We start from the raw sequence: 23,476 nt of genomic DNA on the forward strand, positions 1-23,476 counted from the left end.
AGCATTCTCACCCTGATCTTTTTCCAGAGAGATTTTGCAGGCTCTAATCTTTTTTATTTTTTTATTATTTTTTAATTCTTTTCTTTGGCTTGAGTAAAAGAACTTTTGTTTTCTCTATTTTTCAACTAAGCATCAGTAACTGCACCATTTATATGCTTCTAATAGATAACTGGCTATGTAAATTAGTACCTTATTTACAGGCATCATGATAAGGTAGACAAAGGGATATGTTATATTCATATTCTCAGTTCTTATATTTAAGTAACCAGATATTATTCAAAAATCTCATGAGAATAAAAACTATTCGAATGACATATTCCATATAGGAATATGCAGCTACCACTCTGTGTAATTAAACAAGCTCATTACATATAAATGCAGATTAAAGAATATGCTCTGACATATGAGCATGTTTTGCAAAATCAGGAGGGGATTCTTTGCTTAGAAAAAACATCAAAGACAAGTTTAAATCAAAACCTCCTTTTCCTGCAAATTAACCTCTTCAGAGCTTCAATTACTCCTTGGTTTTTCCTGTTCTTGAGTTATCCTTTCCAGTCAGATATCCAGCATTAGAAACTGGAAGATCTAGAGAAGAACAAGATGCTGACAATAATATTTTTACAGATTTATTTTACAGACTTTTCTTCTCCAGAAATTACTTAGTTATTAATATTGTTTGAAAAGTTATTGAAAGGGAAAGGAATAGTATTTAGGATAAAATTTTAAAGGGGATGATACATTGTGCAAGAAAAGCTTAGTGGAAAACAGTAAGTGCAGTGTGCATTCAACCCATTGTATATTGTCTGGCTCAAGAGGATTTCTTATTAATAAATCTTTTTGTTAATGGAGAACATTTGCAAGCTCTTCATTTAAAAAGATTATATTAAAAGTAATTTATTAAGGTGTTGAAAAATCTTTAAAACTTGTCAAATGTTTGAATTTCATACTTTCATAAAAGTTTTGGGTTCTGTTAAAAGGTTTCCCATTTTAGAAATAAATATTAATCACATTCAAAGAAAGCTGAACAAAATTACCATTTGCACACACAAAAAAATTGAATAACTTTAAAATCAGACGAAGTGCTTTATTTACATTTTTGGTCACTCAGAACTTTCAGGTATTCAGCTTTTCAACTGAACTGGAAAAAAGCTTTTTTAGGAAAATCCTACAGAGCAGAAATACTGACTCCTGTTTATCACGCATTTGTCTTTTCATTGTGGGGATGTTCATAACGTTAAATTCACAGCCACTGCCTCTCTGTTATGACTAATCCATTATCTGTAACTGATTCAATTGTCATTGTCAACTCTGACAGTTAGTTTCAACAGAGCATGGAATTTATCAGATTTTTAAACACAAAATCTTGATTTCTAATACCAGTTTCCTCTTTCAGCATTCAGGGTAGTTTTGTATATGATGCAGAACAACACCTGTATGATAAAAACCCACAGGACTTCTCTTTCTTTTAAATAAAGTGGGACAGAACATCTGTAGGGAAAAGATCAATATGATTTGCAGAGGGAGGTGGATATATTTAATGAGTGTATATAGGTACTATAGTTTTTTCACTTTGTCTCATCCAGAGTTTTCTGCTTCCTGAAGCAACAACTGTGCTGACATTATAAAATTTAACAACAAAACAAAGAATATAACCAAGGCAAATATTAAATCCATATGAGACACATGTGCTGACCTTTATATCTTTTCCACTGTTTTATACTCATTTTCCACCCTTTATCATCTTCTTGTCTGTGTGGTTAGTTGACCAAATATCATTTAATAGATATCATTTAATAAATATTTTTAAATGGTATATGCAAATTAAAAACAATTATTTAACAATTTTCCCCTGATTTCTGTGATCTACTATGTTAGAACACAATCTGTGAACATCAGAATTAATACCACTGTCATTACATTCATTTTAAGATTTTGATTTGTGCATGCATTTTGTTTGTTGCATTACTGTTCTCACTATTCACAAACATGTTTTAAACAACTTAGACAAGACAGCCTTTTTAATTGCCTGTTTACAAAACTTACACACGTTTAATAGTATGTAATTCAAGACTCAGTTGAGGTACGAGGGGACAGCAAAAGCTACTGGTTGGGAATGGAGTGTAAAACCTCAGTATATTTTGGATCCTTACTTTACATCTAACATGGATTACTTCAACTCCACCACTGTAATTTTAGGAATGTCTTTATACTTGTATCACTGTGTGTCTTTCCATGCACACATATGTATACACACATGCATACACACACAGAGGTATATATGTGTATATGTCTCCACCAGTTATCCTTTTTAATTGTGCTTCTCTGTGTGTGCATACTTTCATATTCCACTTAAAACTGTAGTGGCATTACTATAGTTGTAAAGTGTTATCACAACTACCAAAATCAATTAACTTTATGGCAGAAATCTGGGCAGAGTGCCACAGTTGTTTTAATACATTGCTGCTAATTCTAAATCTCGCATTTGTCCTTTAACTGTCTTTGAAATGTGCTGTCATTAGGAAAAATGATTGTAAGTTCTTGTCTCCCTGCTGATTCACATATGGGTGTTTCAGCTTAAGGTGCCTCATGTAGAAAATATACCTTATTGTCAGCTGAGTCTACCAGCTTTTCATACTTTTGCATTTCTAATGCTGAAAATGCGGTAGTTTACAAAAGGAGCATTGCCAGTAAACCATGCAAAATACATCCCTAAAAAGTTAAGGGCCGAGCTTGAAATTGTAAAGAAATGAAAGTGCCTTATACAGCTTAGTAAAACATGAATCTAAGTAGGAGTAAGCCGTTTCTTATAGTCAGCACAGAAACTGGCCCAAACAGACAGCATCTATGAAGACATTCAAACACATGCAGCCTGTGATTGTGCACGGTTCTCATCACTTTCACCTCTATTTACACACCTACAGGTGCAAGGTGTGCTACAATGTGTAGCAAGTCAAAGCTACTCTCGCGCAAGTGTATGTGTATCTTATTATGAACATAGATTTCTTATTTCAGGCTGCTCCAGACTAAGCAGGGAGCAAAGGAGGCCAAAGCAGATATTAAGCCAAGACTGCTGCTGGCTAGCTTCTTTCCTCTCTGCTAGGTGTCTAATAACTGTTGAAAGGAGATACTCCTTTACTCCTAGCACCAGCCCAGCCAGCAGCATACTGGAGAAGTGTGAAGTTGAGCACCCTACCACTTGGAACCACACTGTCTTTCTAAACCTTGCCCCATATGGGGAGAAAAACTTGACCTTTCAGCACCAGCCCTGTTTTAACCTGTGAAGAAGGCTAAAAATGCTCCTTTGAGTGAGCAAGAGATATGATCAATGGAAATAAGAGGAGAGGGAGGAGTGAAACTGGGCAAAGAGTGAATGAACAGAGTAGGATAGTGAAAATGTAAGAAAGCTTTTGTGGTGGTAGCAAGAGGAAACATAGAGGGGACATTCACAGGAGTGATGAATATAAAGAAAAAAATAAGAATTCTTATAGTTATCTGTTACTTATATTCTTGGATTTTTGTATATTTTCCAACTGTGAATTTATCACAGGCAAGCATGTGTACATAGTCATATACCCATATACTTAAGTATATAAATAAATAGGTAAACGTGTGTATGAATATCTCTGCAAGTATCTCTGTGTGAGAACTTGTGCATGTCTGCATCTGTGTATGTATGCATCTGTGTATATCTGCATATGTATAAAATGTGTGTATACATATTTTTGTTGTTTCACTGAATGGATTGACAATAATATTTGTATTATTTTGCATGGGATTGTATACCTTTACAAGTTTGACTGGAAAATAATTATTATTTATGTATTAGTGTTTTGTTTAGATTTTGACTACCATGTTTTTTAAAAGCAGGCCCACCTTTGTTGCTTGTTTTCTTGCCCTCAGTTCTCTGAGCAATTTGAGTGATCAATTTTTCTGAACTATGTTACCCAAAATGTTCAAAAATGAGATGGACAAAGACATTGTTACTGTCATGGCAGCCAGGTGGTGTCCCCACGGACTAGAAAAGGGAAATATCAGAAAGATTCTTAAAAGGGTAAAAAGGAGGATGCTGGAAACACTGGCCAATCAGCCTGACCTCTGCCCAGTCTTATCATTGAATAGAACCTCCTGGAAGATATTTCAATGCATATGGAAGACTAGGAGCTGGTTAGAGATAGCCAGCATGGCTTCACAATGGACAAATTGTGCCTGACTAATCTGTTGGCCTTCTACATTGGAGTGACTGTATTAGTGGACAACAGAAGGCGTACAGATGTCATCTGCCTGGACTTTGATATGGTCCTCCACAACAATTTTACCTCTAAATTGGAGTGATATGGATTTTATGGGTGAACTGTTAGATGGATAAGGAATTGGCTGGATGGCCACATCCAAAATGTTACAGTATCTCAATATATCAAAGTGGAAACCAGTAAAGAGTGATGTCCCTCACAGTTCCATACTGGGACAAATACTATTTCATATCTTCATCAGTGACATAGACAGTGGGATTGAGTTCACCCTTAGCAAGTTTGTGGGTGTCATCAAGCTTAGTGACACAATAGATATGCTTGAGGGAAGACCTTATTGCAGCCTTCCAGTACTTAAAGGGGGCTTATAAGAAAGATGGAGAAAGACTTTTTACCAAGGCCTGTAGTGACAGGACAAGGGGAAATGGTTTTAAACTGAAAAAGGGTAGATTTATAATAGAGGTAATTAAGACTTTTTTTATGATGAGGGTGGTGAAACACTGAAGCAGGCAGCCCAGAAAATTTGTGGATGCCCCATTCCTGGAAGTGTTAAAGGTCAATTTGTATAGGGCTTTGAGCAACCTAATCTAGTGGCTGGGGTGTTGGATTAGATGATCTTTAAAAGTATCTTCCAACCCAAACCATTCTATGGTCCTATGATTGTTATTGTCAATCTGTAAGCCACTGAGAGCAGCGTGTCTGCATGAGCCACACTGACTATTCACAGGTCTAAGAAACAATCCCAGAACTGTGACGCATGTGCCATGTAATACAATTTGGCAGATGCCAAATCCAATTCCTCCACACACATGTGGGTTGCAGATTCATAGAGGAATGCAAGAAAATAATAATATAAATAAAATATTAATAGATAATATAAGTATATATAAAAATATAAACAATATAAATACAAATAAAATAATAAAACTGCTGGTTTGTGATGATGAGGCAAAACCAAACCTATTGCTCTTACCTAGACAATTGTCAGAACTGTACAAGTGGAATTAGGAAGAACTATAACTTCTAGCACACATTTTTCTTCATCCTAGATCACATCCCACTGAGTTTCTTAGGATAATTATTTTTTCTTTTGCTTTAATAACTTTTAATTTTCTTTTTTCCCATTTCTGCTGATTCTTTTGTTTTCCAAATTTTCCAAATTCTCATCCAAGGCTGAGAATTTAAGTACGAGTAATATTTTAAAAAAGAAAAAAAAAACAACTTTAGCAGCATTCTCAAGAGCCATTCTAATTAATTTCAGTTTTCTGGAAAGTCAGAAAACTGTTCATTTGTGATGAATCGAGGGAGATAAAAGGCATGCCAAAGCCCTAGCTGTTGTTTTTCTATCTTGGAAGTGGATGCAGCGTTTGACATAAAGGCTGACAATCAGTGCAATAAATCCCATGTAGAAATTGGCACCTTCATCGTAGGCTTCAAAAAGGTGTTCTAGTTCCAGAGGGAGATGAAGTTTAAAAAAATAAATCTCTAAGATTCTTTCCTGATGGTTCATTTAGATGTTTCCTCCTTGGACACGCAGCATTGTGCATATCTGTTTTTAAATGAATAATTTTACATCGTCAAATAGGTACTTTAAGTAACTAATTTTAACCAGGCAGGAGGAGACCACGCATTAACTTCTAATAGTCAGTGTAAAGACATCTACCATTTAATGAATAGTCCCTTTAATTTTATTGTCCTATTCATAGGTAAAACAGACTTGTAGGAAGAGGAAAGATTCCACATTTCTGTTCAACATAATGTGGAATCTGTTCCCTACTACTTTCCTGCGCACTTATGATAAAAGACAGGGAATTAATAGCACCAAACATAATTCGTAAATCACTAATAACTATAGAAGTGACATTTTTTATGTCAAACTCCAAGACTTTAAAATGGATCTTAACACATTATAAATGTTTACAAAATATTCGAACAATATCTTTTAGTAAAACTTGAATGCCTGGACACCCACAGGAAAATTAATGGGACTGAAGTTTTCCTGCTGTACAAATGAACATTTGGAGTGCAACACAGACTGGGATCCACCTGGCTGGAAAGCAGCTCTGTGGAAAGGGACCTGGAGGTCCTGGTAGACAGGAAGCTCAACATGAGCGAACAGTGTGCTGCTGCAGCCAAGAAGACCAATAGGATGCTGGGTTGCATCAAAACGGGCATCACCAGCAGAGATAAAGAAGTCATTATCCCACTCTACTCAGCGCTTGTCAGGCCACACCTGGAGTACTGTGTATAGTTCTGGTCCCCGCTATACAGAAAGGATGTGGACAGGCTGGAAGGCGTCCAGAGAAGGGCCACCAAGATGATCAAAGGACTGGGAAGCCTGCCATACGAGGATAGGCTGGGAGAGCTGGGTTTGTTCAGCCTTGAGAAAAGGAGGCTTAGAGGGGATCTCATCACCATGTACCAGTTCTTAAGGGGTAGCTACAAAGAAGATGGAGACTCCCTTTTTACAAGGAGTCACATGGAGAGGACAAGGGGGAATGGATACAAGTTGCTCTTGGGGGGATTCCAATTGGACATGAGAGGAAAATTTTTCACAGTGAGGACAGTCAACCATTGGAATAATCTCCCCAGGGAAGTGGTTGACTTGGCCACATCGGACACCTTCAGGAGTCGTCTGGACATGGTGCTGGGCCATCTTGTCTGGACTGTGCTCTTACTAGAAAGGTTGGACTAGATGATCCCTGAGGTCCCTTCCAACATGTGATTCTGTGATTCTGTATATTTTCCTCTGCCTTATTGTAAGCCTCAGCCAAAGTCCTCCCAATTCAATGGGAATTTTTTTTCATCTATCTCTAAGGAGTTAACCCTGCTGTTGTTACAGCCAAGGGGCCTTTCATTTCAATGTTTCTAAGACCACAATCTGCCTACATTACTGTATTTTCAAAAGTGAATCTTTTGTGATCTGCTATCAGTGTAACAATGGTGAAAGCCAAGTTTACCTTGTAGTGAGGAACTCCAGAAATATGAAATTTCAAGTGAAAATCCCTTGGTTCATTCCTATATTTTCTCAGAGCAAAATGAGACTCTTAAATTATTTAAAGTTTTTAGTCGTTCCTGATTTATTTTCCTGTATCATTTCTAAATTTGCATGGTAGACATTCCTTTTTAAGGCTGCTTTGGAGAATGGTGATTGCTGTTGAGGGTCATCTCAGTGGGAATAGTTGACAGCTGGACTCCAGACACAGAGAAAGACACAATTGTTTCTTTACCTGGCCACTTGAGTGGTGATAGTTTCCATTTGAAATTTTACAGATTATATATGGGCTTAGAAATGACTGCTGTCAGATTTTTTTTTATCAGTTTCTTGGATCCACAGACACCACATGCATCTTTTAGCTGAGAGTGGCAAAGGGTAAAAGGTGAGTAACTGAAGCACACCATTCCAATTAAAATGAATGAAAACTAGATGACTAAACACCCTAAGTAATTTTTTGCATTTCCAGATCCCTTAGCATTTGCATGTAACAGAGACATTATTTTTCCTCATTTCTTGCACAAACATTGCAAGCAATATTGTACAGTATCAAGAATGCCCAAGAGCTGTGAGTGACATAATGCTAAGTAAAACCAAGATAGCTGAATTTATCAGCCACAAACATGACAAAGTATTCAGAATACACAAAAGAAAACGACATCTGTAAGTTAAACAGCACTTTTTTTTTTTTTTAACATCCAGCTGTCTTCTCTTTTGGAACCACATTATAAGAAAATTTCCTGTTTGTTTGTTTGTTTGTAAGAAATAGTCTTATCCTTGACTGGAAACTAAAGAGTTACTGTTGCCTTTACCCAAGATGCTTAGAGCAATTTTTCAGTCGTTAATAGGGCATTTATTTATTCACATTCTCAATTCTAGATGTCCTTAAATAAATTCAAATATATGGATGAAAAGATCTACAGAACTTTCAAGTAGAGACAGATGGTGAGCTTAAGCTACTTTTTATGTTAAAAAACAATCATTGTAAATTTGATCTGAATTCTGAAGCTTGCTTGCTGTTCTAGAGTTCATTCTGCACTGAAGTTCACTGGATTTCACAAACGCTCTGTCTCCATTTTCATAGCACTCTGCTTACAGTTCCTAGTCAAGTCTTCAGAAATCTTTGGCCAACACCCAAGACTGTAAACAGTGATACATTTGATTAATGTAACAAGCTTAATGTTTGGCATTATCACTCTTTTTCCCCCTTCCCTCTGATAGATTGCTCTTCCATCAAAATGGTCTTCTGAAGATCTATGGCAAAGTTATGTATTCAGAAGGCTAACACATTTTGGCTTAGGTAAAGTTGATTAATGGTGAGTCCCACTAAACAAAACCAGCTCCTCCTACTGCAGAGTAAGTACATAGAGCCTTGTTTACTGGTGTTAACATGTCAAAAAATTATATCTGTATTAACATTCCTGATACAAGAGATCTGGAATACAGTTGCAGCCACCAGTACATGCCGGCAGTAACTGGTAAATGTAAGATACTACTTCTTCACCTGAATTCTTCCAATAATTTTTCTCAAGGTGGCACATGAGTCTTCTCTAGAGGTGCACCTGAGTGGTAAGATGTCATATAGCCAACAGTTTATTCAGGGACTTCAAAACATCAGGTTCAAGATTGAGGGCAGATATGAGGCATCAGTACTGATGTGGAACAGAGGAGTCAGGCACCTCACACTTCGCCAGATAAAAATTAAGACTGTTACATTTTCTTGCCTACAAGTTAGGCTTAAGTAAAACAAGAAGGCAGCATTAAGATTATGTTTAACCTTAACAATCACTTAACTACTTCAAAACCTCTGTTGGAATCCATCTCTCTTGAGGAAGGAGGCATTAAGGTCTTTCTTTTGCAAAAGCAATGTTTTCCAAAGGTGCATTTAGGTATACATATCTTTGTAGAAATGCTGGAGCTATGACTCTTAAAGATAAGTTACTGTTTCCTCCCTTCTTCCATAACTCTTTCCAAATAATGGCATCAGTGGTCTGTCTCTGAAATTTCTGTGTGGAGAATGTCTCTAACGGAAGTAAATTATTCCTACCATCTTTTAATAGAGCATTCACATTATTTTGATGGATACTCATAGCTAGTGTTATAATTGTAGCAAACCAGTAATTGTGGAAATTAGAAAAGCTGTTTCACTGTTTTCCTTAACCAAAAGATACAATGACTGTCTCATGGGAACCACTGTAAACAAGAACTGGTTATAAATTAAGATATCTGAGAGAGCTGTATTCTTCCTGTCTCTTCTAGTATGACAAAGTACAGCTTCTGTATGTGCTTGCAGGCAGAAAACATAAATTCATTTTTTCCCTTAGACTACAACTTTGTATGTAAAACAGGAACCAAGATCTCCTGGAGTGCTGATACCGTAAGAAGATGAAGCACTAAGTTGATGTGCTGAACTTTCTATAAACCAATTTTTTTTATTCCATATGGTTACTGACTTGGCTGCCAGCAAGAATATGTTCAAAGCACATAGGGATGGACTACATCAAAATTATTAGAAGTGGATCTGAGTGGAAAAGCTGAGATTTGCGTCTGGATATTAACTCCCTGTGCTTGGAAGATGTGTTAAACAACCCACTAAATGTCTCTCTGAACTACTGTAATGCACAATACAAAAAAAAATTCTTAACAAAGAGGCACTTTTCAGTATATATATATTATTTGGCATTAAAAAGTCCTGAGAAAAAGATGCAGAATGCTCTCTAAAAATGAATTGCAGGTAGCACTTTGTGTAGTTCTGTTTTCTTTGGAATAATGAGCTAACAAAAATACATATGGACATTAATAATGCTGTTTCTATAATGTCACACATTAGCATCGACATAAACTGTTAGGGAAGGCTCTCAAAAGACTTAATTCTCTGTTTAGATATGTAGGCAAGCATTCAGATTTTTCACAAACAGCAACCCTGGCTGGCAGAATGAAATGGTGATACCTTAATCACATGCAATGAATCTCTACTATATTTAGTTAATACTGGTATGCTACCACTACATGAGAGAAGTGAGATTTCCTACCTTCTCTGTATGAACTGTATCCCAAATTTATAAGACCTTTTTGAAACATAATGTTACATTCTGCCCTCTTATTTTCCTTCTGGGCCATTCTGCCCATGTTGTGTGTGTACTCCACTGAGTTATGCTTGTTTTTCCAAACTTTGGGGAGGCTAGGTAGCCTGATGTGAGCTTCTGGATACTGCCTAGCACTTAATTGTGTCCCCAACACCTCAGTTTTCTGCTTCTGGTAGTTCTGTCCCTTGGATCCCATGTGTATGTCCCAGCTTCATCACATCAGGAAGTATGAGAGTTGGATACAGGTGCTACTGCAGAATGTAATTCACCGGTGTCGCCAACCATGCTGACATAGCAGTTTCCTTTGATGGAGCTTAAACCTTGGTGGTTGAACATCTGAGGGAAGAAGAGGGAAACTGAATTTCCATACTGAATAGTTCTGGTGGTGAAACTGGTGCACTGGTCTTCAGTGCACAGTGGGTCAGCACAGGCTCGGGCTGAAGAAGCCAAGTTCCACATCACTACAAGGGTTTCACTCCTCCAGCAAGAAGTGTGCATACAGCACCCACACAGAGTGATGTTGGGGTGTCTAATTGTGAGGAAACTTCATCTAGAACACACGGAAGAAGTGTTGCTGACTCTGCTCTCCCTGTCCTGTAAAGCACTCAGCTGGAGTTCTATAGGCTACACAGAGTGTTCCAACGCATCCCTACAATATGAAGGTTTGGTTTAACCCATGAAAGATGAGGGTATGTTTTTGTTCACTGTGCCTAGTTTCTTTCTTTTACTTGAGCCAAACCATTTTTGAGAGATTTGCAGTCAGTGCTACCACCACTGCAATGATCTTTTGTGGCAGGAGGCAATATTTGTTCTTTTGCACAAATGTACCTTTCATATTAATAGCACTTCTCATTTTCTCTGTGAGTGATTCCAAACATCTTAAATCAATAAAAATATAAAATCTTCAGAGGCAAACAGAAAGAACTGTAGCTCAGGTTCAGTAATAATGCAGATGAATTTTAAACTGAATGACTTAAAAATTCAAGTTATTATGGCACTATAAAAGTAGACACTATTTTTCAGTGCAACACAAGACAGAAATAAGAAAATACCTAGTTATTTTTTATAAAACCTGCAGTGTTTCAGAACTGAAGCAAACTGGTTTTTTGTTTAATGGAGGAAATTCTCAATGGATACAAAATGGCTTGTTAAAACCTAAATTCACTGGAAGTATATTTCTTTTGATTGAAGTTTACAAAATCAATGTTTTAATTTCTGGACTTGGTTGCTAAATGAGACTTACACCAGCAACCTCTAATTAGAGTACCTGCCTTAATACAGGATCTTGAACCTGAATCTAAAGTTTTGGCCAAGACTGTAAACAAAGTCTGGGAACATGACTTGCAAAGAGGGCAAACTGAGTGTACTGCACAGAAATTTGAGAGAGACTTTTCAGAGAGAAATTTCCACCTTCAGAGGTCATTACAGATTTTTTCCGTTCAGGAAAAGGAAAAATATCTTCTTTTTTTTAATTTAAGGGAAATAAATGAAAAAGCATAAATCAGTCTTCCATGGGATAAAGACACCGCTTTCTCTATGAAAGGATGCATCTGAATTCAGCTGGGAATAGAAAATGTCTTACATAATTAGAAGGCTCCTAGAAATTTAGAACTTTGGTATCTGAAAGGAAAATTTTAACAGCTGTATAGCTGTGTCCTCCTAGCAAGGAGATAATTCTGAAAGGGGAAAGATACAATACAGAATCAAAGTAAAATATATTAGAAAAAAATTAAATTGAAGCTGTTGGAAGAAAAAGAAAAAATCTAACACTTAGCAAATACTTACCTAAGTATAGCAATTAAGATGACAGAATCAAAATTAAACAATTATGTAATTAAAATCTCTTTATTTTATTAAATTAATTAAAATCACATCAGGAAAAATTCATTTTTATCTTTCACAAACCGTAATCTACAGCTGCAAATTGTAAAGATAGCTATACAGTCATGAAAGGGAAGACATCTCAGATTTAATGGGGGCAAGTCTGAACTCAAAGGCAATTGTGATGTGGATAAGAAAAGCTTTGAGAAGGTCAGAAAACAACCTGCTTTTATGTCTCTTAAGATAGTGACAAATTTCTTACTGACATGCAGATCCAGACCATCTGCTTTGGGGAACTAGCGGTTGGTTTTCAACTCATTTTTGCTGTCAGGATGAAAATTATGTGCATTTCACAGATCCTTCTTTGACTCACCTATTAGTACATCCAGTCTTGTTTCCCTGAAATTAAGGGATGCACTTTGTTTCTTAACTTCAAGAGCAATCAGGAATGCTGAGTTAGACATCAGTTAAGAAATAGCTCAGGCTGACTATTCAGTGACGCAGCTGACAGATGTCAACCATGCTTCATAGATACGATATAAAGACATGCAGATGTATATGAAAACAAATTTAAAAGTCACTCAACTTTTTTGCATGTGGGTACATGTAAAACACACTGCTACAGAAGAATTCCAGCGAGAAATGGACTACCGAATTCTTCAAAGCTGAGTAGCTTTTCCAAGTTTTTTTTTCTGGCATATTCTCTCATTTGCATGGGACCCTCTGTCATACTTTGGACGGGAACTTCAGCATGTCCCTACTGTTTCTGTAACTGTGTGGTTTCCCTTGTACATCTGTCAGAGTTACAGATATGAATAACTGAAGAACCCTAAAGATCTACAGCAAGAGTTCTGGTTCTCTACTTCATTGCAGGGTGCATAAAATTATAGGTACATATCTTGCCTAGACATATCTGAGGTCTCTTTTTCTATTAATTCATAATGAAGAGTTTTCAAAGGCTAAATGGGCTTTGTCCAACCAAGATATAGACCTTGAGTAATGTTTTATTCTGCCTCTGTTACATTTTGTTGCACTACTTGTAACACAAGTCCTTAATAAGCCCAGTAGTTCATAACCACTGATTCATAACCATCTCCACTGTTTGAGGATGTAAAGGCCTTGCCTACACTGACTATGAGATCCTGAGAGGATGCAGCAGGGCAAAAAGCAAGGTCATAAACTTGGGATTCAATAAAGCAGAATTTAGCCTGTTCCATGGATCTCTTTGAAAGAGTCCCACGGCATAAGACCCTAAAGGAAAGTGCAGTCCAAGAAACTGGTAGATATTTAAAGATAACCTCCTCCAAGCTGAAGAGCAGTCCATCCCAACAAAGAGGTTGTCAGGTGAAAATACCAGGACACCTGCATGGATGAACAAGGAGATTCTGACAAAACTCAAACACAAGAGTACACAGAAGGTGCAAGCAAGTATGGAAAATCTGAGAGAAATACAAAGACACTGTCGAAGCATGCAGAGATGTGGTTAGGAAAGCCAAAGCCAACTGGAGTTGAATCTGGCAAGGGACATTAAGGGCAACATGAAAGGTTTTCACAAGTGCAGGAGTAGCAAAAGGAAGACTGGCGAACATGTAGGCTGATTGCTGGAATAGGTCAGGGGATCTGCTGATACAGGACATGGAAAAGGCTGAAATACTGAATGCCTCTTTCACCACAGTCTTTACTAGCAAGATCGTCCTTCAGGAATTCAAGGTCTTGAAAATGGGGAAAGTCTGGAGCAAGGAAGGCTTACTTTTGGTGGAAGGGGATCAGGACAGAAAGTAGTTAGGCAAACTGGGAATACATAAGTCCATGGGCCCTCTTGGGGTGTGGCAAAGGAGCTCTCTGATGTCATTACAAGAACACTCTTGGCAATGTTTGAATAATCATGGCAACTGGGTGAGGTGCCCAAGGACTGGAGAAAATAAAGGTCACTTCTGTCTTCAAAAAGGGCAAGAAGGAGGAAACAGGTGCATCAACCTCACCTTGATCCCCAAGAAGGTGATGAAACAGCTAATCCTGGAAAACATTACTAGACTCTTGAAGGCTATGGAGGTATCAGGAGTAGTCAGCATGGACTCACAAAGGGGAAGTCATACTTCACAAAACTCTTAATCTTCTACAAAGACTGGCTTGGTGGATGAGGGGAAAGCAGCTGATATTGCCTGCCTTGACTTCAGCAAGAATTTTGACACTGTCTCCCAGAGGTCCTTGTAGAGAAGCTGATGAAGTGTGAGCTGGATAAACAGACAGTGAAGATTGAATACTGGCTGAATGGCCAAGCTCAGAGTGATCAGTGGTACAAAGTCTAGCTGGAGGGCAGTAGTTAACATTATATCCCAGGGGTCAACAATGATTGACATGATGGGGCAGAGTATACCCTCAGAAAGTCTGCTGGTAACACAAGACTGGGAGGAGCAGCTGATATACCAGAGGATTGTACTGCTATCCAGAGAAATCTCAATATTCTGAAGAAGTGGGTAGTCAGGAACATTATGCAGTTCATGGGGGTTCTGGTGGACATTATGTTGGACACGAGCCAACAATTCTTTTCCAAAGTGGAAGAGAAAGCTGACCATATCCTGCACTGTATTAGGATTGTAACCAGCAGGTTGAAGGAAGTGATCTTTCCCTCTTGTCAGCACCGGTGAGGCCACACCTGAAGTACTGTGTCGAGTTCTGGGCTCCTCAGTACACAAGATATAAGGACATACTCAGGAGAGTGCAGTGAAGGGCCACGGAGGTGATTAAGGGACTTGAACACCTCTCCTGTGAGGAAAGGTTGTGAGAGCTGGGACTGTTCAGCCTGGAGAAGAGAAGGCTCAGGGGGAATCTCATCAATACATACAAATACCTGAAGGCAGGGTATAAAGAAGATGGAGCTAGGCTCTTTACAGTGCTGCCCAGTGACAGGACAAAAGGCAGTAGGCACAAACTGCAACACATGAGTTCCCTCTGAACATCAGGAAACATTTTTCACTGTGAGGGTGACCAAGCACTGGAACAGATTGCCCAGGGTTGTTGTGGAGTCTCCGTCCTTGGGAATGTTCAAAAGCAGTCTGGGTATGGTCCTGGGCAACCATCTCTAGGTGGCCCTGCTTGAGCAGAAGGGTTGGACCAGTTGACTTCCACAGATCCCTTCCAACCTCAGCTATCCCATGATTCTGTGATAGCTAACAGTGTCTTTGTATATTGGCACTGTCAATATTATCTGTCAGTACTGTGCAATCTTAAACTGTCTGTGACTCTAGGATAATTCCAAAAGCTGTCCTGAAATGTATATTACTTTCCAAAATCTCCCCTCTACTTTTAAAGTCCTAATTTTTGTCCTCCATTGGACAGGAGTGGTGCATATATATGTATATATACATATATACACCTGTATATAGCTTGTGATTTCTCTTCATGGAGGATTGTTTTCTCTTAGCTAGATTTTCATGACTGTGTATAAAGTGAGTTTTCCTAAGTTAGCTTGAAGGCCTGGGATCCAGCCTTGCTTGCAGAAAGGAAAGCTTCCTTGTATGATCCATGTGACTTCACCACCACAAAAATATCTTTAAAGAAAAATCACTAGTCAGAAAAAATTTAACCAGACTTACAGCCACAGATAAGCCATTTCCTGCCATGTTACTTAAAATTTCCCCTCCAGCCTTGAAATGTTGTATACACAAGAGTAATGTATAATTTCTGAAAAACAAAGGGGCATTATTTTTTCTTCAGCCAAAGATATAGGGACTATGGGATGACAGCTAATCGCACGCAGAAAGGAGCACAGTGAGTAAATGCTACTTTGGCCAGCATAGCCTTGTTCAACACCAAACAACAAATCTGTGTCAAATCTGTGAGCCTGCTGAACTGTGCTCAGTGGGCACCCACAGAAAATATTACAGGTTTTTTTCATCTACTGCAGTGGACACTATACAGTCTGAGTGGAGATGAGACTTCCTGAACCTTAATAATCTTAACTGTCTCTGGATTATATCACTTGGAATCTCTTAGTAAAGCATGTGTAACAGAATTATGCCTACTTACATTATGCTGCAAAAAGAAGTTGTTTATTGAAATTGCTTGATTCAGTACATTGAATCTGTACTATTTTAAAGGAGTTAAATTACATCAGTTTTACTTCACTGCTCACTTTTGTGTTTTACTTTTTGCATTAACATTCCAGAAATGCAAACAACAGTGAGTGCTTAGACTTAATAATAAAGAACAGAAAATTCTCATATCTGTTCAGAAACATAGGAATCATAGAAACTTTGTCTATCCAAAGTTAGCACACCTAAATTTTTGCATTTTTATGTTTTATGATTTGTCTTTGGTGAGATCTGAGTGTCATTTACAACCTCTTAATTGCTTTTGCTTGTTAGACACCTATGTGACAAACATGACTAACAAGAAAAACATATAGGTTGTTGTGGGAATGGGTACGTACATTTGGGAATGTACAAGAAACACTCTGTGACATTGCATAGCCAGTCACTTTCAGCATTTTGCAAAGCGTAGATCACTGTTTCCCAGAGGATTGCAAAAGTGTTGAATAGCAGCCCCAAAGCATTAAACAGTAGCCATCAGCAGCAGCAATTTAGATACTGATGAGCAAAATTGAACTGTAATAACTGCCTTAAAATATTTTATACTGGCTGAAAATTGTTAACTAACTCTAATTGCTGGCAGCAGCCAGTGTGTTTGTACCTGCAACCACTGATTCTGGCATGTTCTCATTCCTCCAACATGAGCAGCTAAAAGTTGGCCCAAAAGCTGTAAGAAAGACTGTTCTAGCACTGCTTTTAATGTTGCTTTGCATCACCAGTATGTTTGCAACTTCCCTTTGTTTGAGCTGTTGACTGTTATGCATTCAGTATTGGTGGATGTCTATGCGCTGTAAGCAAAGTAACAATATACATTGTTATTTTCATTCCCCTTTCCCATGTTTTTGGTCTCATGCAGCCCCTTTTTCTCCTTCCTGCATAGCTTTATTTTTTTTCCATTTCATGTGAAATACAGGCTTCCATTATCACTTTAGTCTGCCTCAGTTTCTCTTTCTTTATGCACTAATGTTAGGCCCACCTTGTCATATTTTCTTCAGCTGGAAAAATTTATCACAGCCATTTTGACTGTACTTCTAATCCCACCAGTTCTGTTTCATCCTTCATAACACTTATGTCTGATTATTTTCTGGTCAGAGGATGTTAAGGATTTGCTAAGGACAGCTATTTATGAATGCTTGGAATTTAAATGGTAACATTTGGATAAATAACAGTAAAAGTGCTGTTACACTGGAATTCAATGTACAGTGTTTACTCCAGAGGGTAACACTTCTGTTTCTTCAGATTACTGAAGAGATATCTGGATTTCTCTTTTCAGACATAAATCTTTGTTTTGCTTAACAATATTGCTGAGTATATAAAGTTCTGCCCCCCATCCATGTCAGCCCGAGACACTGTTTAATTGTGTTCCTGCCTGACTGTATGTTCTAGTGGTTTTAGTTTATGTTTTTGCTTTAGATGATTTCTAATCCCATAACTATAAATTAGCTTGTTTTGTTCTGCCTTACTCTAAAGGATAGGAGGTTAAGGTCACCTGTAAAGTCTCTCTGGAATTGTACTGCATTCCTTGTAGTTATCCAATTTACCTCTTTGCCTCATCTAAGCCATTATGTGTAACAAGAGTGTACTTAGGCTAAGAAACTAATTTGTGCAGTTACCTGAAATGAGGAAAAATACCACTGATATTACACAATACATCTTCAACAGTCTGAAAAGGAGAAGAAAATAGATGGCTAAACATAAGATTGGCCCCAAATCATGAGTCTGAAGCAATATTGAAAGTCAGGGTGTTAGTTTTCAAAGGTGCTGTAGAGAAAATCTGTGACCATATAGAAGAAGACATGCTTTATTATGCTCCTCCCTTTCAAGACAAATTTTCAGCACTTTTCAGAGTTAAGTTCTCTGGGCCAGATGGTGTAGAAGAACAACAAAAAACAGTCTAGAAATAGGACAGAGTAAAAGCAGTGGGCTGGACAGGCCTGGAGCTAAAACTAACTCATACTAATTTAATAAGCAGAACACTTATTATAACACAGAAAGTTAGAGAAAGTTCCTTCTAGTAAGCAGAGTGATTCTTCTTTCTGTAACTTGTTGCACCTGAGATGTTAAGACTGTACGTTCAGAGCTGTACAGTACTGTACCTCCATCACATAGAATATCTAAGTTGTTTTACCCAGCACAATTAGGCACAATGCATGAAATTATGTCCAGAATAAACAACAAAGGTTAAGCAGGACTGAACTGTCACTAAACACTGTGCTGGCCCTTTGCTTGAAGGTCAACTTTTCCCTGTATGTGTCTTAAAGTACAGTTGATGAATCAAAGAACTGAAGCTTAATCAAAAGTTTGTCAGTATTCACACTTCAATATTATACATGGCCTGCATGTAGGTATACATATATTATGTCATGTGTTTACATAAATATGTATATTTATATGTGTCATGCATCTGTTTCCTGAGGAGTATGAAACTCAGCCATTTGAATGGTGAAGTAAAATGGCAGAAAGAAGACTCCTTAAAAGTTTTGGCGTAGAAAGCATTAATCAAAAGATCAAACCGGGATATAATCATGGAGAATTTTTGAATGAAGTCATTGTATTTGTTATTTCTGGGCTAATGGGAAACACTGAAGAGTCTAAGCAATATAATAATAATAATAATATTTAAGCTCATGAGAGGTTTGTTTTGCCCCTTGTTGATCCACACATTGACCTCTAACCTCAGAGGAAGCTGGACATGGTACATCCTCATGGTCTGACATCACCCTGGTTTATCTCAGTGCCCACTCACCTCAGAGAATCAGGGACATCAAGAAATTCTGCCCTCAGTCACAAGGAAGGTGAGGCACTCTCCACTACAGAAAGCAGAGGCAAATCTATTTAAATACAAGCAAATGCAATTACACATCTGGTAATCAGTGTTGGTGCAGGTGTTGTTGGAATAAGATTCAGGCAGATTAATTATTTACACAGATTATGTCTATGATTTGCAACTGTCTTAAGGCAGGCTTCCTGGCAAGGATTGGAGGAGGATTGTTTGTGATTAACTTAAAAGCAAGGATAAAGTAATGCCATTATTAAGTAAATACTGCAGTCTGAATCAACATTTACTAAATGCTTGGTGAAATCTTGCATGCTGATTGGCTTCAGTAAGCAGGTTGGAGAGGAGGCAGAAAGAGTATAGGGGATGGGAAGGGGTGAGAGAGGAACATCTCAGCTGAGTATGCTCAAACTCTGTGTTTGTGTTTTTGTACGCAGTGTCTAAAAATGACTGTCTCACAGCGAGAGAGTGAGAATGAATTAGAATTCTCTAAACACTGAGATTCTGTGCCATAATGTGCTTATAGGCATTATAGTGGAAATTAGTATCTGGAGGCAGATTGAAAGACTTGACCTAATGCCCTTATCTCTCAGTCCTCCAACCGCAATCTAATGAACATATACCCATAATTATTTCTCAAATAGTTTTTATCTCATTTTAAAGTGGATAATTTATAGCACTTGTAGAAAAATGCTGTAAGTTTTATTAAAATATTCAGCATTAGGAGAACTTTGAGTAGAATATATTTCCTTACTGTTCTACAAAGTCATACATATTTATAATATTAAAAACTCTTCAGCTGCTTTAATAACAGCATTCTGTTCCATAGTTCTGAATACAAATATTAAAATATATGCTGCATGAATTAGGAGGCTGTGCACAGGATAACATACATTCTATATTTCCTATTTTTTAAATGTGTTTCTGATTTTCATTACTTTGCCTTTAATTAAGGTTTGTTTTGTGATAAAAAACACATTGTAAGCAAGAAACAAAAGCATTGGGAAGAAAAGTCACAGCTCTGTCGGACCCCAGCCTGGTAGCACCCAGCATAGAACCATAGAATCATTTAGGTTGGAAAAAACCTTTAAGATCATCAAGTCCAACCATTACTCTAACACTGCCAAGTCCCACTAAACTGTGTCCCTAAGCACCACATCTACACATCTTTTAAATATCTCCAGGACTCAATCATTTCCCTGGGCAGCCCGTTACAGTGCTTAATAACCCTTTCTGTGAAGACATTTTTCCTAATATCCAAGCTAAACACCCCACCCCCCACCCTCCCAGTGCAAGTTGCTCTTCCTACCTGGGAAAAGAGACCAATGACAACCTTGCTACAATCTCCTTTCAAGTAGCTGTAGTGAGTGATAAGGTCTCCCCCTGTGCCTCCTTTTCTCCAGGCTACACAACCCCAGTTCCCTCAGCTGCTCCTCATAAGACTTGTTCTCTAGACTCTTCACCAACTTTATTGTTGCAATTCATTACTATGAAATGCTGCAAGTCTGACTGCTGACAGCTGAAGATGGTCTTCACCTTGCAGGATAAGACCTTTGGGCTGCAAACTGATTTTACTCAGCACAAAAGTGTTGATAGTGGCAGTGGGTGGGTGTGGGGAATATGAATGGTCTCATGTACCACAGATGTCTCTGTCCGTGCCAGTGGGGTTGGAACTAGATGATCTTTAAAGGTCCATTCCAACACAAACCATTTCAAGATTTTATGATCCTGTGAATCTACCCAATCTAGTAACTAAGCAGAACTACAGTTTTCAAAACATTTTGATTTTTGTATCTTTGACCCATATGAGGTGCAGAAACAGAATAATCTGCTTTTGATAAGGAAACTCTAAAATAGCTGAAAAAAAATAAAACAAAAGAGTGGTGTCAAGTTAAACATTTACCAGTACCTTTTCCTTGGTTTTCTTAGCTCATCAGCCATCTCAGCCCAGGATGGAACAGGGATGTACCTCCTGAAAGAAAGCCTGGGGAAAGCGATTACAGAAATGGAATTGTACTGTGTCTTGGGTTGGGTAGTTACGCTAAAGCTGCATTTGGAAAATGTCACAGCTGTGCACTGACCACCAAAGGTTCAGATCTGATGTCATCAGTGAGACAAAACAAAAAATATCGGTGCTCTTACATACGGGCAATTCTACTGTTGTTCATAACTGCAATGATGGAGAAGGCTCTATTTCCTTACCTCCCCTGAAAAGCTCCAGCCAAATAATACCACAGGTGCCTAAGGCCTGTGAAGTAGCTGTATAAAGTGTTTGGGCAAGCAGATAACAGCCTAGGCCTTGTACATCCTTCTTACACTTAAGCTCCTGCTTCCAATCAGTTTCCCACCCTTACATAAATAAATCAGGGATCTAATGACAAAGAGGAAAACTGAGTTAGCACAGATCCAGGGGCTTGTCTGACTCAGAACGAAGGCATGGTAAATTACTCTACCTAAGCTAAATACAAATAATGGGTTTCTTTGTACAGAGCAGGAAGAGTCTTGTCCTATTGGATAGGTTAACTTTTTTTTAGCCCTGGCAAGACCAAAATTGTGACCTAAATGTGGCCCAGAAAGCAAAGGGGTCCAAATGCTAATCTTAGTAGACTATAGGGGATACTTTGACCCTTAGGAGACCAACTTTAATCCAGTTTTAATTTCTACCTATGTTGTTATTGTCTTTCCTGTTAGGAAGAAATCCCTGTTACTTATTCTGAGCCTCCCTCCTTTTTATTCCTCTTCTCTTCTAAATACATAATTCCTGATTATGTATTTATTCAAGTTCTGGTTTAAAGTTTGATCTCAGATTAAGTGTTTATGGTGTGATGTCTAGCAGGGAAGAGAATGCATAAGCAAGTATATCCTTCTAGTACAAGGGATACCCAGGATGTTTTAGGTTTAAGGTGCACACACAAAATGTACTTTGTGGTGAACTTGGAAATATCATCGGCAGGCTGGAACTTCAGAAAAGCCTGGTTCAAAATTAAATTTCACTGCTTCTTCATTATGCTTGTGTTTTCATTGAAGTCTTCTCCAGCACACTGCATGCCTATTGGTATGTGTGAACATGTGGTTGTGTCTGTACCTGGGTAGGCAGTTTACCATGTCTCTGGGCATAATGGACAAATGGAATATATGAAATGAAAATAGAATCTTTCAAGAAAGAAAATTAGCTAAGGTTTGTGTTAGCTTATTTTTACCAAAAAGTTAGATGCTTGTAAAATGGCCTGTTCTGTTTTTTAAGAATGTGAATCTATGATCTATTGACAATGCTGTACTATAAAACCAATTGTGAGGCAAACAGTATGAAATCAGAAAGTGAGAAGCACTGGGGAGAACAATCATTAAGGAAAACAGAGAGTGTTAGAAGAAAAATATGTGTGCAAAACCAAGTGCTATTTAGTAATATGCACAGCAGGAGTGAAAAGACCTGCAGTATATTGCTGAATAAGGAGCTTCACAAAGGGATTAAGGGAAACAAATCATCTTAGCACAAATATAAAATATTAGAGTGGGATGGTGAAAACATAAACATGAAATGAGGGTTTACATAAGTGTATGTCCATCCCTCTTCCATCTATTTGTTTATGTAGACATGAACAGGTCACAATACATTTTAAAAAATGCAGGAAATTTTGCAAATGTTTAAAATAAATTAACTTAAAAAGATGGGTCAGCAGGGAATGTTATCACCATTTAGTATAGTTAAGCTGTCTACACTTGCAATTTGGCAGCCAGCAGCAGCAGGAGTGGAGTGAGGTGTTTTATCGGGACTTACTCATGCTTACAGGAAAACAAGAGAGCACACTCAGATTAGCAGATAAAGTCATAAAAGGAATGCAAGGACTGCAGTCTGATTTATACTTTTTTTTCTCCACATCAAATGGGTATGAAGACACTAAGTCATTTTACACAGTGTATCTGTCTGTTTCCACAAAACATGGAGCCCTTGCAGAGAACTATTACTTCTGCTATGAAATGTCAATTCAATATAACTAGGATTTTCTTAATAAAGGAAAAACACCTTGGAATAATTTATCAGCTGATTAATCATTGGAGAAAATTTTAGCCATAGTTGAAAAATTAATTTCAGCTTTTCTTAAATGAAAATTAACGATTTTTTATCTTAATAATGTATTAATCTTAAACTACTGTTTTTTAAATGTTCCGTATAAAACTAGTAACAATCTAAATGAACAAATTCTCAAGTGATCAAAAAGGAAAAAAATAATGGAATGAAACAAAACAGTTTTCTTCCCACTTCCTACACCTCCATACCATTTTTTTTTGTTTTCCTGAACCTGTGTCAATAATAAAATGTCTTCTGAATTTAGGACAGAAAGTTTTTGGACAAAAACTTTGGGGGCTTTTTTAGATTCACGTTTTTTCACAGACAAAATATTACTTTTACACACCTCTGATCTCCAGCCACTGCTGTGCAGACAGCAGCTGTTATTCTA

This window comes from Phalacrocorax aristotelis, chromosome Z (genome assembly GCF_949628215.1).
Source record: "Phalacrocorax aristotelis chromosome Z, bGulAri2.1, whole genome shotgun sequence".
Taxonomy (NCBI): Eukaryota; Metazoa; Chordata; class Aves; order Suliformes; family Phalacrocoracidae; genus Phalacrocorax; species Phalacrocorax aristotelis.